Source organism: Alosa sapidissima, chromosome 3, assembly GCF_018492685.1.
Source record: "Alosa sapidissima isolate fAloSap1 chromosome 3, fAloSap1.pri, whole genome shotgun sequence".
Lineage (NCBI taxonomy): Eukaryota > Metazoa > Chordata > Actinopteri > Clupeiformes > Clupeidae > Alosa > Alosa sapidissima.
In genome coordinates this window covers 21,632,755-21,649,886 of record NC_055959.1, presented here as the reverse complement: position 1 = coordinate 21,649,886, position 17,132 = coordinate 21,632,755, and positions in this window count along the sequence as shown.

Sequence of the window (17,132 nt, the reverse complement as noted above, 5' to 3'; positions counted from 1 at the left end):
TTTTAAATATGTGCATATAGCATATATGTATGTATGTATATATATACACATTCTAGACATATTTATATCTTCAATGTGCATTTGTATCAGGCATTAGCACTAATAAAATGTAGTGTATATTTTAGCACTGATAAAAAAAATAAATAAAAAAAAACAGTAACAGATTTTGCACAATGTCTTGTCCTGGAAAGGCACAAAGGCATTTCTCCTTTGCTTAAGGATATAAGCTCAAAATGAGGAAACAATAAGCAAGTAATTCCATCCTTTCTCTTTATTTTTCATTTAATGAAATATTCCAGATCATTCACTTGGAAGAGACCTTACACACAAGTCAAGGTGCAGGCAACCTAAAACAACATACAATGTGTGTGTGTATGTGTGTGTGTGTGTGTGTGTGAGAGAGAGAGAGAATGTGAGTGAGTGAGAGAAAAGGAGAAAAAAGAGAGAAAGCAAAATCATGTGTATGTGTGTGTGCTTGAAGACATTTGTCTCCACTTTTTCATCTCCACAATTCACCTGAACTTCCAACATCTCATATAAGCTGTCTGCCAGAATTCAGATAATAGTCAGACTAATGGTCTACTCTAGACCCCAGTCTAGTCATTCTCAGATATCCATCAGTTGGCAACCCAAGAGAACAGTCTAGCCACAATGTTGCTTTAAGTAGCCCAGATAAATATCAGTCATGATGGAAATGGTCTGAGGTGCCCCATAAATGCCTGTGTCTCTAAAGGCCTTCGATTCCCACTCGGCACACTTCCGATGCCGGCCTCTTCACACTCTTTATCTCTGTCATTACCATGTTCACACTCTGCACTAATTGAGTCCATATTGCTAAGCCGAGCAAACACAGGCATGAAAATGGGCTGTTATTCAGTTTATTCTGGCACTTGGGTTAGGTGTTTTATTTGGTGTGGTTAAGTCAATGGTCCTTTCTCCCTTACACACATATTCTCTTATGGTCAAGTGAAATACTGCCACGCTGCATATCTGAAAGGTGGTCCCGTTAGGGATGGCACACTTGTACATCAATCAAAGGCGGCAAGCAATTTTACAGCTCATAAGTCTGGAGGTTATATTTTACAGCATCAATTAACAGCCCTGTTTAGTTTCAACCTGCTAATGTTTCCTTTCTGTGGTAAGTATGGTGGATACTTTTAATAGATCCCTATCAATCTATGTGCTAGATGGCCCTAGACTCCATTGTTGACTCGTAATGCGTTTCATGGACAAAACTGGAGTGTCAAAACAAACTTGTTAAACTGTGACTTTACAAGCGAGAAGCAAGATTTCATGTTCTAGGTGTTGTTGCAGGCAACTGCAATTCAACATGCCAGTCTCTCACACAACTTTTACTCCCCAACCTACAACAACCACCATCCTGAATAATTACAATGGAAAACTGTGCAAACAGTAAAACGTGTGAAATGCTCTTGCAGTCTTAACTGAGGTAATTTAGCCACACTCAAAATGTTGATTCTGTTTTAAGGACTCTATTTGTGTAATAACAGATGTGAACTATTGGACAACAAAAACACTAACTTAAGAGTTAGTTACCATTTAAGATGTCTTCATTTAATAAGGTTCATTGTTAAGCATCATGAGAAATGGCACTGGACTGCAGAGACTCTGATCAGAGCACAGTACTTGCCAGAGTACTGATCAAAGATTGTGATAGTGAATTTGGATTCAATACACGTGCTCCAAACAAGACGTTTTGACAGACAAATTATGTATACACCCCACCACCACCTAGAAAAAAACTATCGAATACACACACTCACATGAAGTGCAAGAGCCTGTGGTGCATACAAACAAAACAAAATGGGGCACAAAGAGTGTGAAAATAGTTTAAATGATTACAAATACCTTCACGACTGATGCTGTTAAAATGTAAGTTTGGTATTTTTCAACCTAGGGTGTATTTTTGGACAAGTTAGAATTTCATTTGAGACGAAAACAACGTCATTCTACACAGTCTTGAATAAGAAAAGAGGCTTGGAGGCGATGTCGCCTTGTTAAAGTAAATTGCTCCTTTAAGCCACTGATTTCGTTGATTACTGAATGCACCCAATGACAGTTTGCATTGCATTCAGTAATATATTTGTGCAGACTTACTCGCAAGATAACGGCGACCAGAAAAGGAGTAAGGTGACTGCACAAACAGCTCGTTACCCTTTCTTCTCACTTACCAAATAAAAAATACTATGGGCCCTATTTTGACGATCAGAAATGCAGTGCATAGCGCATCACGACGCAAAGTTTATTCCTCTTACACTCAAATTTTTGCCATGCACTTCTCTTTTATTAAACAACGCGCCGAGGAGTGTGGCAATTAACGACCTACAGTGTGGTCTGGTGCATTATCTAAAAATCGCTATCTTACACCATCTAAAAGCATTACGCCACTGACCACGAAAACCCTGGTATATAGCGAAAGTCACGAGATGTAAGCAGCAACTCCTCTGCAGGATAAATGACCTTAGTTTTTTTATTCAGTCATTCGAACATTATTGGGGTAAGTGTTGCTTTTTTCAGGCTATGTTTTCTATGGTAACCCATTGTCAGTCAATAGTGAAAGTAATTAACTGTGTATAACTGTTTTGCCGTTGGCTGAGTTCAAATAATAGACGAGTGCAGATGTGTGTAGGCTAAAAATAGGTTTTAGTAAAGCATGGTTTAGAGGAATACCTGTTCCATACGGTCTTGTGTGCAAGCAGATTCCTTCAAATGCGCCGCTGACTATAAAAAAAACCCCGCTGCTTACTGTTTGGGAATGACAGATGTAATTTTCATTGGTTTAAAGGATGTCAAACAATAATACGGAGAATAGCAATAATAAACAACAATCAATCAATATCAATTCAATAAATAGCTTAATAAAATAAGCAATGAAAATGAGGGGAAAAGCAATAATAAACAATAATGTCCATTCAATCAATAATATAAAAAACAATGACATGGTGCAACTATATTAAGGAGAATATCAATAATAAATAATAATGTCAAATTAATTAACAGCCTAATGAAAATAACAATATTATACTAACCATAACGCATAAGAAGCGCTTAAAGAACTAAGTGCATGTTGAACAGGAATGTCTTTAAACGACCCAAAACAACCCTTCTCTTAAACGACCCAAAACTACCACAAGAACGGCAACTCATTCCACCAGCATGGAACCACTGAGGAAAAGAGTCTTGAATTAGACCTAGTGTTTATGACTGGTCGACATAACAGACGCTCATCAGAAGACCGCAGTGGGCGGTTGGGGATGTATGCCTTGATTATTGAATTAAAATAACTAGGAGCAGATTCAGTCAGTGTCCTATAGGCCGAAGTGAGAGATTTAAATTTAATTCTGGCTACTATAGGGAGCCAATGGAGAGTAACTAGGAGAGGAGTTACATGTGTCCTCTTTGGCTGATTGAAGACCAGGGGTGCTCCAGCATTCTGAATCAACTGTAATGATCTTATACACAAGCGGGTAAACCAGCTAATAGTGAATTACAATAGTCCAGCTTGGAGATGACCATGGTTTGAACAAGAAGTTGTGTGGAATCTTGTGTCAGATAAGGTCTGATCTTCCTAATGTTGTAAAGCATAAACCGACATGATTTTGCAATAGAAGCTACATGTCCAGAGAAGTCGGTCATCAATTGCAACGCCCAAGTTACGTGCCGATCTAGCTGGGGTCAGTGAAGTTGAGTCAAACTAGATGTTAATCTGTTGGGGAATAGCTGTTTTAGCTGGAAACACCAAAAACTCAGTTTTTGAGAGATTAAGCTGAAGGTGCCGATCTTTCATCAAGGCTGAAATATCCTTAAGGCATGCAGAAATCCGGAGGGAAACGCTAGTGTCATCAGGTGGGAAAGACGGGTAAAGTTGAGTGTCGTCTGCATAACAGTGATAGTCAAATCCATGGAAGCGAATGGTCTCACCTTAGGAAGTGGTGTAAATAGAGAAAAGCAAGGGTCCTAATATTGATCCCTGAGGCACACCTGTGGTGAGGTCATGAGACTTAGATACCTTTCCCTGCCATGACACGTTGAAAGAACGCACTTTAAGGTAAGATTCAAACCAGTGAAGAGCTTTTCCAGAAATTCCCAGTTCAGAAAGTATAGAAAGGAGAATGTCATGGTTAACAGTGTCAAAGGCTGCAGATAAATCTAGTAGAATTAATACTGATGACTGAGCAGAGGACTCTCAATGCTTCAGTCACAGACAGAAGAGCAGTTACAGTAGAATGACCACTCTTGAAACCAGATTGCTTAGGGTCTAGTAGATTATTCTGATGAAGAAAGTCACATACTTGCTTGAAGACCTTTCTTTCTCCAAAACCTTCGACAAGAAAGGAAGAAGGGAGACAGGTCTGTAGTTCTTCACCTCAGTTGGATTAAGTGTACTTTTCTTTAGCAGAGGTGTAACCCTAGCCTGTTTAAAAGAATAAGGAACTATTCCAGAACTGAGTGAAGCATTAAATACATGTGTGACTGCTGGTAGAACAGCGGGTGCGATATACTGTAGAAGAGTGGACAGGACAGGATCCAATGGGCATGTTGTTGGACGACTTCGCTGAAGCAATTGAGAGACTGCTTCCTCATCAAGAGGAGAAAAAGAGTCCAATGATGCTGTCATACTAACACAAGGCAAAGCCCTCCTTATAGGTTCATCAAATTGAGCACTTATTTTAGCAACTTTTTCAGTGAAAAATGTTGCAAAGTCATCTGCTGACAGTTTTCTACTGTCAGTTGCACTCTCAATCTTGCTTTGATAGAATGACTTTTTTGCAAGTGTAACAGTGGATGAAAAGGATGATAGCAAAGACTGGTAGTTACTAAGATCATTTCCATCTCTGGATTTATGCCATTTCCTCTCAGAAACATAAGAACCTTTTTGCCCCAAGTGTCCAACGTTTGATAACAAAACCACCCCGAATGTGGACTGGACAAACTCTTAAATGTATTTAAGCTATTCGCCAGTGACCATGCATTTAAGATCAGCAAAAAAGGGCCCTATGGTTTGTCTGAAGGGACCCTCTCCATAGTAGGATAGACATGTAATGATATTTTGTGCCTAGTAAGTGGCTTACAAGAGCGATATACTTTACGCTATAATGTCCCCAAGCCTCAGTTAGGTCTATTTCACTGTAAATGCATTTTCTAGTCTTACTCAAAACTGCACCGCTTGACATCATATTCATCCCAATTGAAAATGTATACTCGCCATCCAAAAAGAGATCCTAGATTAAAAAGTACCAAGTGTATTTACCATTAAGCCCATTAACCATTAAGTCAAGACCTGGTTGAAATACAGCAAACGTTGAGCATTGCCAAGCTTGCCTGGAGAGTGGGAAGGGTTGGGGGAAAGGGGTGGCAGCCCTGACTCCACCTGTAACACAGGGCACTGTGTCTGCCCACCCATTCCCCAACTGTCAGACTCTCAACCTATTCGCACGTCATAAATCAACGATAGACTGTCAACTGACTTGCCGTCTTCTGCTTAGCCGACATTTATATTTTTGTGCTACTAACTGTATTATGTGTTTTACGAGTCACATTTTTTACATTATTTTTTGGGGCGGTGAGCATAATTTCTGTGAATTTTTCAAATGTTTTGCACTTGCTTTTCACTGCAGTTTGAAATGCTTTGACAGGTTGTTTGTTGAGTAGCCTATTTTGAAAAACTGTTATTTTGGTTTCTCTGTGGGAGGTAGTGTTCTGGGCATGGGAAAAAAATACCTGCTGCATATTTTTTCCCATTTTTTCAAACAAATAAGGTCTTTTACACAGAAATTGCTAGTACAGTATAGTTTGTGTGAGGCTGGCATGGCTGCCTCTGACATCACCGGTGTTGACTCCAAAACAGATGAGTGATGAACACTGCTCTTTTTTCACGTCTCTCCGCTGAACCTCTGGGACTCTTTCTCTCCATCCCCTCTTTCACTCTGATCCTCATCCTTTTCCTGCTCTCTCTCCCTCTCATACCTGCAGCCTCACTCACTCTCTCTCTCTCTCTCTCTCCCCCCCAGTCACACAACTCTCTCTCTCTCTCTCAGTCACACACATCTTTCTCTCTCTCTCTCTCTCTCTCTCTCTCTCTCTCTCTCTCTCTCTCAAGCGGAGGCCACTTGGTAATGAAACTACTGTTTCTGTGTGTCCCCAGGAGCTTGTCAGCTCGGCACACAGCAGACCTCTGTCACCTGCAGTCACCAGGAGTCGGCTGGCAGGCATGGAGCCAGCGCTGCTGGCCAGCGAGCAGAGCCGCCCCTCCAGCCAAGACCAGTGAGTTACACTGATTTACACCGCACCGTGTTAATGTGCTTTGCTCCAGCAGGAGACGGCTAATAGAAATAATTTATTAATCAACACATAGGTTTTATGCAGGGCACAAACACTCTGTGTCTTGTGACTGGTCGAATGGCTGTGCTTTAAAAATTCATGTTGGGATGCGTTGATATCGTCTACCAAATGCCATGAGTACTGAAAGGGTCTTTGAAATGGAATGTTTACTTAAAGTGATATTGAGGTGACTGACAAGCACATGAACAAACACACACACACACACACACACACACACACACATAGTATATTAAATACCACAGGAATTTCAGGGAGGCAGACTAGCCAACCATGTTTTCATTTAAGGCAAGCTAAATAAGGTGATATTATAACAGCTCATAAGATATCAATCATACTCTCTAAAATTAAATATGGTGGATTTGTGTCACCATTTTGTTCACAAAATATTACACATCAACAAGAAGAAAGCCACAAATACATGGATGGAATTTCAAAACAAAATAGGCTTTAAGTAAACAGTTAAAAGGTTCACAAATTGGCTTAACCTGGCTTTTAGTTAAGTTTATCCACACAAACACAAATGGTACTAAATGAGAAACATTTCTCTTCCACCACTGCTCAGGTTTATAAAGTCTGCCAAGGTTCTAACCTCTGACAAGTATGTATACATCTGACGTGACAAATCTGGTGTTGGACTCAGGTCCAGGATTTGACAAGCACAGTGCCTCTGTACTATAGCACCTTGTCAAATATAAATTAGTTAGAGTAGACAAGAGACATGTTATGTCACTTTGGGAGTTTAACAGCACACTAAAAGTTCCTATGATCGATTTGAAAAGTAAACTGGTCTAAACAGGGGGAAAAAGATTGAGGTGTCAGGCCAAGGCCGTAATCGTAATACCCCACCCCCACACACAAACAGACACAATATTCAACTAGAAGCTCAAAATGCAGCTTTTTTACTGATAATATTTCTAATATATTCACTCTTGTGCATTCATGAGTAGACTAAAGAGAGAGAGATAGCACATGATGATGCCAGGAGGAAAGGAACAAGGAGGAAATAAGGACATATCCTGTTAAAAGTGTCATAGCTTAGTCTAGGGTGTAGTTATTTTGGTTTCAATACTGTTTACAGGATCACACTGAACCATGGCAATGTGGCCACACATAGGCCAAAAGGGCAAAATAAAAAAATAAAAAAGCAGAGCTAACCAAGCAGACCAAGTAAAAAAAAAATACAATTAGCTAAACTTTGGCCACCATATCTGGACTTATTTTCCTGTGCAAAATGCATACATTTGTGTTCATATCATCATAGTTATGGTTGTAATTTATTCATCCCTCTAATCAATGCCATTAGACAGAATAACATGAAACAGGGAAGATCAGGATGTAACACTATAAGACACTATGTTAAAAATCAATAAAATAATATTCATAAAAGATTAATTTAATTGTGCAGTCAGCGGTCATACGCAATTACAAGCCGATAAAATGTTTTGTCACAATCAGCAAACATCTCCTCAAAATCCGCTAGCTGGCCATCCCGTGAGTATATATAAAAAAAACCTGTCTCTGTAGGCAGTGCAGGCTCCGAAAACTGGCTCCGAAAGCAGCCTGTCCCCCAAACAAAGACAAAACAACTCTGTGGAGTTTCTCTGAGAATACTGAAGGGAGGGGTGAGCGACCTCTCTGGTGTCTTTTGTTGTTTTGGACAAAAGCGTCTGCTAAGAAATTTAAATATAAGCATAAGCATAAACAAACACAAATGCACTTTTAATGACAGAGGACCCTTTAGGACCCTTTAGTTAAACTGTAGGTATTCTAATGGTTTCCTCAGAATAATTGTATGGCTTTAAAGGTAACAGGCAGGTTACACCAGGCACATAACTGAAGTGTTCCATTCGCAGAGTGTAAAAACCGCTTTAGAGGACTGGTCTATTTTTTTTTAAATGTATGCACTGCTATCACATCTGGTATAGCCAGTTCCAGAGCCGTATAAAGATAGAGCTGTATCTTTATACGGCTCTGGTCAGTTCTATTGATTATATTGGAAGCTAATAGTTACAGCATATGCTCCACGAACTGAACGCTTCAGTTATGGGCCTGGTGTAGGCTACCTGTAAAAGTCAAAAACCTGCATTACAAACTGCTGCTATCTCTATGGATAAACTAAATAACCACTACCTAGTAGCACCTAATCAATACAAATATTCAATATTAAACTTCATACAGTTGTCAGTGTTACATAAACTCTCTGCATAGCTTCCCACAAAGGTTTGGAAAATGGCACTTTCTCCTAGCCTGAGGAGAGAAGTGGTCATGGAATGAGACAGACTAGAGAGGGACAGAAGAGAAGGAGGGAGGGGGAGAGAGAAAGAAAGAGAGAGAGAGAGAGAGAGAGAGAGAGAGCGTGAATGAGCAAGAGGGGAGCAGAGGAGGGGAGCACTGGCCAGTAGCCGTGGCACTGGAAAGGGTTAAATGGGAGACAGTAAAGTGAATCCAGATGTGCTGTTATTATTAATATCTCGCGCTGATGAATGGGAAGGTAAAATTACAGGCGCCAGCCTGGGAGGCCCAGCGTGCTGGCCCTGCCACCCAGGCGCGTCCCTGCCTCCGTTTACCTCCACGCTCCCAGCGCTGGTGAGGGGGCTCCACTGGGATCTGCTGCAGCAGACCACACTCCAGACACGCACACAAACCCCCACACACACAAATATCAGAGCATACAAATATACATGCTCAAGCATACATACACATGTAATATACACACAGTCATGAATAGTAGACCAACACACACACAAATGTACATGACTAAAACACCGTCTGCCCCTCTCTCTTCAGGCACGTACACAAACCCACACCCATACACACCTACACCCACACACACACACACACACAGCCCGAGGTCTCCCAGAGCAGGCGAGAGGCCTGACACGAGGGCACCACTAGCCTTTGTGTAATTACCACTTTCCACTTCTCTAGAAGTTTATGAGAGAAGCTCTTAGAGGTATGTGTGATCCAAAAATTTGGCCCTAAACCTTTTTGATGAGTGCTTGTTAGAGAAAGTGCTTCAATATGCTTAGGCCTTCGTCTTCCCGAAGTAAAGTATCATGTCTAAGGAAAGGTTTTCAAAAATGTTGTTTTGATGACCATCTTTTGAGTATTAAATAAAAGTCAAATGTGTCTGTTCCACGTTCCTAAAAATCAATGCTTTTATAGACAAGTAATGATGCCACAACAATACAAGAATGAGCATGGCAACAACAACGTATAGTATAAATAAAATGAAAGGTCACAATTTGAGAAATCCAGGAAAACATTCAATTAAGTTCAGACCATTATTAAGCCATGAATATACTGTAAGAGCTAAAAATCATAAGAATAGAATTTACAGAGTTTACATGGAACAGGTACAATTCTCTTGGCGTTTTTCAAAATCTGACTGAAAGACATAGTATTTCATTGGAGTACCCAGAATTACAAGACTTAGGAGTACTATCAGTCACCATTAAGACCAAATTCACAACATCAAAACAAAAGTACCTTTTTACAGAGAATTAGGCCCAACGGTCAATTAAGTAATTAAAAAAAAAAACACCCATCTGAGAAATATCAGTGATGAAGGGTCTTTTCTAACCCCTTGGAAACTATGACCACAGAACCTCTTCAGTTAGTAAGAAATGAGCTCTGCCTGTCAGTGTTTCTTACTATAGAAGGGGCAACTGGATTCCCTCACCTCGTCAAGCAATATTTCATTACCAAGTAATTAAAGCGAGCATTTTGTTGGCAAGGAGGGCCTTCTCTCGCAACCACCAGCAAGCAGCATAAACGACTTCTTTGAGCCCAGTTCTCCCGTAGCCTGTCTGCTCCACTCTCCCCTGAGATGAGAGGGGTAAGGGGCTCCTGCCACCTCGGCAGGCAGACATCGCACACAGCAGTGCCAAGGCCGAATCACATGGCATGTGCATAGGGTGAGGGTGTGGGTGTGTGGGGTGAAGAGTGGAGACTGGCGGACTTGAGCTCACGCTCTCTCTCCCTCTCTCTCTCTCTCACACACACACACACACACACACACACACACACACACACACATCACCATAAAAAGCAACACAGGATGGGACAGTTTATGGCAAGATCACAGAGCTATTTAATCAAATCCCATAATGTCTGCGCCTGCCTGCCTATACTGCCACTGCTGCTGCTGCTTGCCGTAGGGCTGGAGCTGGGAGAGGGGCACCACAGACCCACTGCTGCCACTGCTGCTGCTGCTTGCCGTAGGGCTGGAGCTGGGAGAGGGGCACCACAGACCCACTGCTGCTGCTGCTTGCCGTAGGGCTGGAGCTGGGAGAGGGGCACCACAGACCCACTGCTGCTGTGTCCCTGCCCTCATTTATGGGAGAAAGACAGCAGTAGGAGAGCGCACAGAGGGGATAATTTAGGGTCTGGGGAAGGAAAGTTGGAGGACTGGTGCTGGATGCCTATCCTAGAAAGACAGAGACAAGGGAGAGAAGAGGAAGAGGAGAGGAGGAGGAGGAGGAGGAGAAGGGAAAATATGGAGAAAGGGGTAGGGGTTGGGGTGAGAAACGAGCATAAATCCAACGGGGGAGATGGAGCCTGGCTGGCCGCGGGGGCTGTTGTTTTAACCGTCGCACGGCTGGAAGGGGAGTCCCTCTCAGGTTGCTTCTGTCCACCAAATCCCACCCCATCTCCCCTACACTCACACACAGACACACACACCACCCACCCCCCAACTCCTGTGGGAGATCATGGCGAGCCTCCCTGTCGCTGTCTACCCCCCCCGCACCCCGCATGGGGCCCCCATCTCTCCACATGACAGCTCAGAAGAATGCCTCGTGCTGTCTTGCTCACCCCCGTTGTGCATTTTCAGCACAGGGATACCAGACAAATTACGCTTAATGACCGGCGGTGTTTGCACCGAGGAATGGCTGCTTTGTTGCCACTGCCAAGAGTGCTAAATGCAAACGTCAGGGAACACAGAGGCGCATACACCCACACACAACACATACACACGCGTGCACACACACACACACACACAAGCGCCATTACCCCTAGGTAGTGGCTGCCCCCATGGTGCTGTTGAGCACATTGAACACAGAGGAGAGACAGAGCAGACCTGTTTTTGGCATTTACTGCAGCAGAGCACACAGCCTGCATGGGACTCGTCCCTCGTCCCGCAGTCTGCATAAGAAGCCGTGTTAATCTACTCGGACTTTTGCTACCACATGGAGATCAACTAGAGGATAAGACTCTAAATACCCAAGAGGTCTGGTTGAGTGCCACAGCAACCCATCTGAGTGATATACCGACAACTCCCTGCTCAAATATTATGAATAGGCTTCCTGTCTTCCATTCACATGATTGACAATGATGTAAACAAACAATAAGTGGCTTTATTTGGCTATTTAAAAGATTAATTATGTAAGGAGTCAGGATAGTTAATTTCAATTGAAGAGCATAGGCATAAGTATCTTTCACCAGGTCTATGAAAGGGCTTAAGTAGTTTATGCAGTGTCACACAAGAGTCTGGATAAACAGGAGACTTCTAAGAAAGCTGGAGTCATTCTGACTACTCCCATAGGAGACATTTTAACTAGTGGACGTCTAATGGCAGGTTGGAATGTAATGCAATATCAGCACCTCTAAGTCTTAAGACATGCCCTGTGAAGCTCTGCATACTTTGTGTTTTTGCCCCTATTTTACCTGCTAGATACCATCCCAGACAGGGATGTAGTGCTAAAATAAGAGGTGTGTAAACTATGAATTCTGTGATCACGGTGAGGTGGACTGCGCCATGGGGTATCAGATTTTTAAAAAAGGCATTCAGAACATGATTGATGATGGAGGTTATTGTCCAATATTTATGGACCCTTTCAAGAGAGTTCCATTATCAGCATCATAGTTGGCCCCACAAGACTTCCTTCAAAGATCCTTGATTACTAGCAAGATAGAGCAACGTAATTCGTTACTATGGGAGCAAAACGGGACAGTTCCGGTCTGCATAAGTGGGAGTGTCACCCTACGTCACTAAATAAACTTTCTCTCTTAATGAGCAATAACAACAGATAAAAATAATTGTGTTCACAGTATTATTGTCCATAATCATGTGTGATACCAATGAATCATTTTTAAGGACATGATGTGAATAATTTAATTAGTCATGTGAACCGAGCTAGCTAGCTAGCTAACGCTAGCTTAAAATGCTATACAAGTGGATGGTAGTAGCTATGGCAATACAGCTATGCGCTAACAAGTGACTAGTAGTTGAAGGACTTCGCTTAAACTTAATATACTGTTGCAAATTCGCTTGAGTATAAACTATCCACTTTAACTAATGTCAGTAGTGTTATTCAGCTAGTTGTCATTTCAAAGAAATTACACTTCTCCGTTTAAAATGTTACCTTAGCTAACAGGCTAGCTAGCATGATAACAACCGGACAGTAACTGGCAGCAGCATGGTCTAATATTAAGTTATTTTATTACAAATCCGCACACTAAAAAATTACACTATTAGGCTTGAAATGATCCCAAACACTTACAGATTATGACACAATTTTCCAAAAAACCCTCAACAAATCCAGAAAGACAAAATGACAAATTTATTGGTAAAATTCCACAAGTCTCCATTGACATTAGTGCAGCAAGGGCTTACTCTGGTCTGCATAAAGGGGGATTTTCCCCCCTCCCCCTTGCAATAATCGAACGCGGAAATTGTCGAACGTTTGCGCCTCTCGCTCCGCTTGAACCCTCTCTGCTTCCTTTTCAACATTTCATATGTTATCCTAATGCAGAGGAAGTAGATTGGGGCCCAAATAGAACGTTCAAGCATTGTTTTTGTTTTTATTGTTGAAAGGGTCCATAACAATACCAGTGGTATTAAATGGTTCCTAGAGTGTTGATCAGTGTACATATTGTGAATATAAATAATACAGTGTGATTTTTGAATGTTAAAAGTTGTAATTGGTGAATAAACTTTTTTGAGAGGTGAATAAACTCTAATGAGAGGTGGATAAACTCTATTTTAAACCTGATCCCAGATTAAAAAAGACATACCAGCCAAACGAACACCAGACAAAGCAATAATAATGAAGGCTTAACCCAGATAATGACATATAAACAGCTGATCTGCTGTTTAGTGGCATGGTGATTTTAGCAGACTAACATAGTGTTAGTGAGGTCCAGTGATCAAAGGAGTGGTGGGGGCTGGCAGGACAGTTGCCATGCCATATCTCCCAAGAGTCTACACAGGAATGTACATTCATTTTTCCTTCTTTTTCCTTCCCTGAATTCATAAGACCTCTATGAGTGTCAACATAAAAGTGTGGGGGTTAGATTAATACTGATTCTTTCAATTAACAGATTGTGAAAGGTTTTGGTTTTGAAATTAGCACAACCTCATAGAATCGAAAGGCTTTATCAGGCAGATATGGGTGCACAGGGGATCAAAGAAATTCCCTGACAGCATGGGTGCCGTTCGGCTGTGAGAGCTCACCCCTACTCCCCCACCCCACATCAGAGCAGGGATGGACTGGGAGATAGGAACAGTGAAAGAGAGCATCAGCAGCCTGTCTAGAAAGGGTGTGTGAAAACCACCCATCTCTGCCTCTGTGATACCCAACTTAAAATCTTCAGCTCCATAGGATCAGCCTGGCACATCATTGAAGAAAAACAACTCCATGGGTGGAAATGTCTCTATCAAGACACTATTAGGACTAATTTGTGTAGTACTAATTCACTGACATGACTGTAAAGCTATAGATAGATGTTCAAATTGGTATAGATTCCTTGCATAAGTCTGAATCTCTGATACACCTGTGTGAAACTCCTTTGCACAATTCTTCAATCAGCAATCATTCATTATACATAAGAGATGTCTGTTCTGTGTTGCTATTTGCAAGTATGGATCTAATGCACATTTAGACAAAGTACTGTATTGCCTATTTGGTGGAGAAAACAGTACAAAAGGTGTTTACTGTAGGTCTATTTCGATGAAAAATGACAAGTTGTAGTTCAATGAAATGTACTGTATCTTGCTAGGTATTTACTGTATGTCTTACATGTCAATGGCAATTACATCTTGGGAGGAATGAATAAATTATTTTTTTATTCAGTACATTTTGTCTTTTCACAGTTTTTTTCTGATAGGCCTACCAGAAAATGAGAAAGTAATGGAACAGACATAGCAAAAATGCTCATTTTGAGAACTAGATTTTGCATTTTGTTGTCCAGTGTGTAATGATTGATTAAAGAGTGTTTTTTAATTGGCAACAAGTTGTAGTGTTTGAAGGCAAGATTTGCTTTTGCTGCATGTTTTAAGTGTTTTGAGAGAATAACAGCCTTTTGCAAGCAAAATGTGTAATTTTGTCCAGAGTGCTTTTGTTCAGACACGGGTGTTAACTGTTTTGAGAGTGTGATTTCAGAGTTGACACAGGTATCAAAACGATCGAGAAAAACTGTAAACCTGGCAGAACCAGTTTGAATGCAGTTCCCGCTGTGATTCTTAAATTAATCTAAATAAAACCTGTCTATATCACATTTTTTTTTACATTCCCGTAAAATACAGAAAAAAACAACACATGACCTTGGTCATCTCTGTTCTCAAAAGCGTCTTTGTACACTATGCCTCCAACCTGTCTATATATATAAGCTTATATATATATATATATATATATATATATACACACTACACACACACACACACACACACACACACACACACATATATATATATGTACCACCCCATCTGTTTTTGTATTCACGCTGTGCAGAGCTTTGATTGACTGGTCTGACAAGAGTGCCCGGAAAATCCATCAAAAATCAATGTATGGCAATTACTCTGATTCAGACAGGGAAATGGGGAAAGTGGAGATGGTGGACAAAAGGTACCCATGTGGCTGAAGATGTGTCTCTGCTTTAAATATCACTCCAACGGCTCTCCCACTTCACCAATGTGACAGCGGCACCTGGCTCACCATGTTGTAACAATTAATTAGCAGTCACTCCGATTACCTGGCCAAGTCCTGCGAGACTCCGTTATGAGTCTCCCACACTAGAAGTGGGACTGGGGGTGGACCACCCAAATCCTCAAAGAGCCCGTTTGTGTTGTTTCTGTAAATGATTTAAATAGCCACAGCTCTGCTTTCTACGGGAACAGACCTTTGCAGGGGAGCTGGTAGAGGGCAAGCAAAGGCACTGCAGCCGCTGACAGACAGAAGCTGGGTATTACAGTTTCATCTGTCACCCCTCTTATCAAACTGAAGGGCTACTTTTACTGTGTACTTTCTGTGTCAACAAATAAGAGCCAACTGGTGCCGACAGAGTACTGGGAGAATGAGGGAGCCCCAGAGAGACCCTGTGGCAGGGATGTTATTGTTGTCTTAACTAATCTTGGCACAAAGCCTTTAAACCATACTGACCTCTACCAAAGCCTTCGTTCTACCCTTATACTGTATATACTTGGCTCTTCAAAACAATGGCAATTTATCTATCCAATTTACAACAAAGGTTCTGCAACTGCCCACATCCAAACAGATCAATCACTGATCAGCAATATGTTCCTGGACGATGGCTTTTGGAGAGTAGTGGGTTCAGTCTGGTGGCTGTGCTTGAGGAGGCAGTGGTTGTGGGGGGGAACAGCAGGATACTGATTATTGAGTTAGCCCAGCGGCCCCTGAGAGGCGGCGGCACTCACAGACACACGCTAGACTCCCGTCTGCGAGCACTCGGGGTGGAAGAGCAAATACAGAGGGGTCGGGCAAACACAAAGCAACTGACCGCTCCCTGAGGCCCAGACAACAAACACAACACCTCTTCACAGGCACAGGCACAAATCTTCACAGACAGCAAACCAACTCAGGGAGAGAGTCTCCAAAGTAAAGGACCACACTATAACAGCACACACTTAAGTTCACTATAAACGAGAATATATCAACACTTTCCAACATATATACATAATGTGGTAGGCATTATAATAGTCAAAAGCCATAATTATGGGTTTCAGCACTGAATCCCTAACAGAGTGTTTCCTGTCACAGAGCAGTTCATTTGACAAGTCACCAAACGTCTGCACAGCAACAGGCAGGCCTCTTCAGATGAATCAAAATGTCGTTGGTAGAGCAATGCCAATGTCACCAGGGCAATCCATCTGATCTGTCCCCTAAATATATTTAACAGTCCATCTTTCAAGAGAAAATGAACTGGATCAGTTGATTTTAACTGAATTCCACAGGGGCAACAGTACAGTGGTGTTTTTCTAAGGAAATAGATTTATCTTAGCCCATCATGCCTCCTGCCACATCTAAGAAGTACTTAGGCTGAAGTCTGCCAAACGTTTCAACATTAATTACCAGACGAAAACCATGCAGCCTTTAAAAACTATTTATCTTTGTGTCAAGTCATATTCTGAATGTTTCATATAGAATATTGTAGATCACCGTTAGTTTATCCAGATTCCCCCATTAGCCTCAATGCATCCATGAATGCTATGAAACTATAAAGACAAGATCATATTGTGCATCCATTTTGTTCTAGCTTAAGTAACACAATGGTGACAACACCTCTGTTTCAGGTTATAGAATCTCTATGGTAAGGTGTACCATTTGTTGCCATGGATTTGTGGTCTCTCTACCTTTTCCACAGCACATACCCACATAATAAGTTAACCAAGAAGTATTATGTGAGACTGTCAACCAGCAGGTGTCAGTCTTGCCAGAGAAGCCAAGAGACACTTGACTTGTCACTAGATAGTTCACCCAACAGACTATTTAAATCTTGTTATGCTGGTCTAATTTCACTACAGTGGGTAC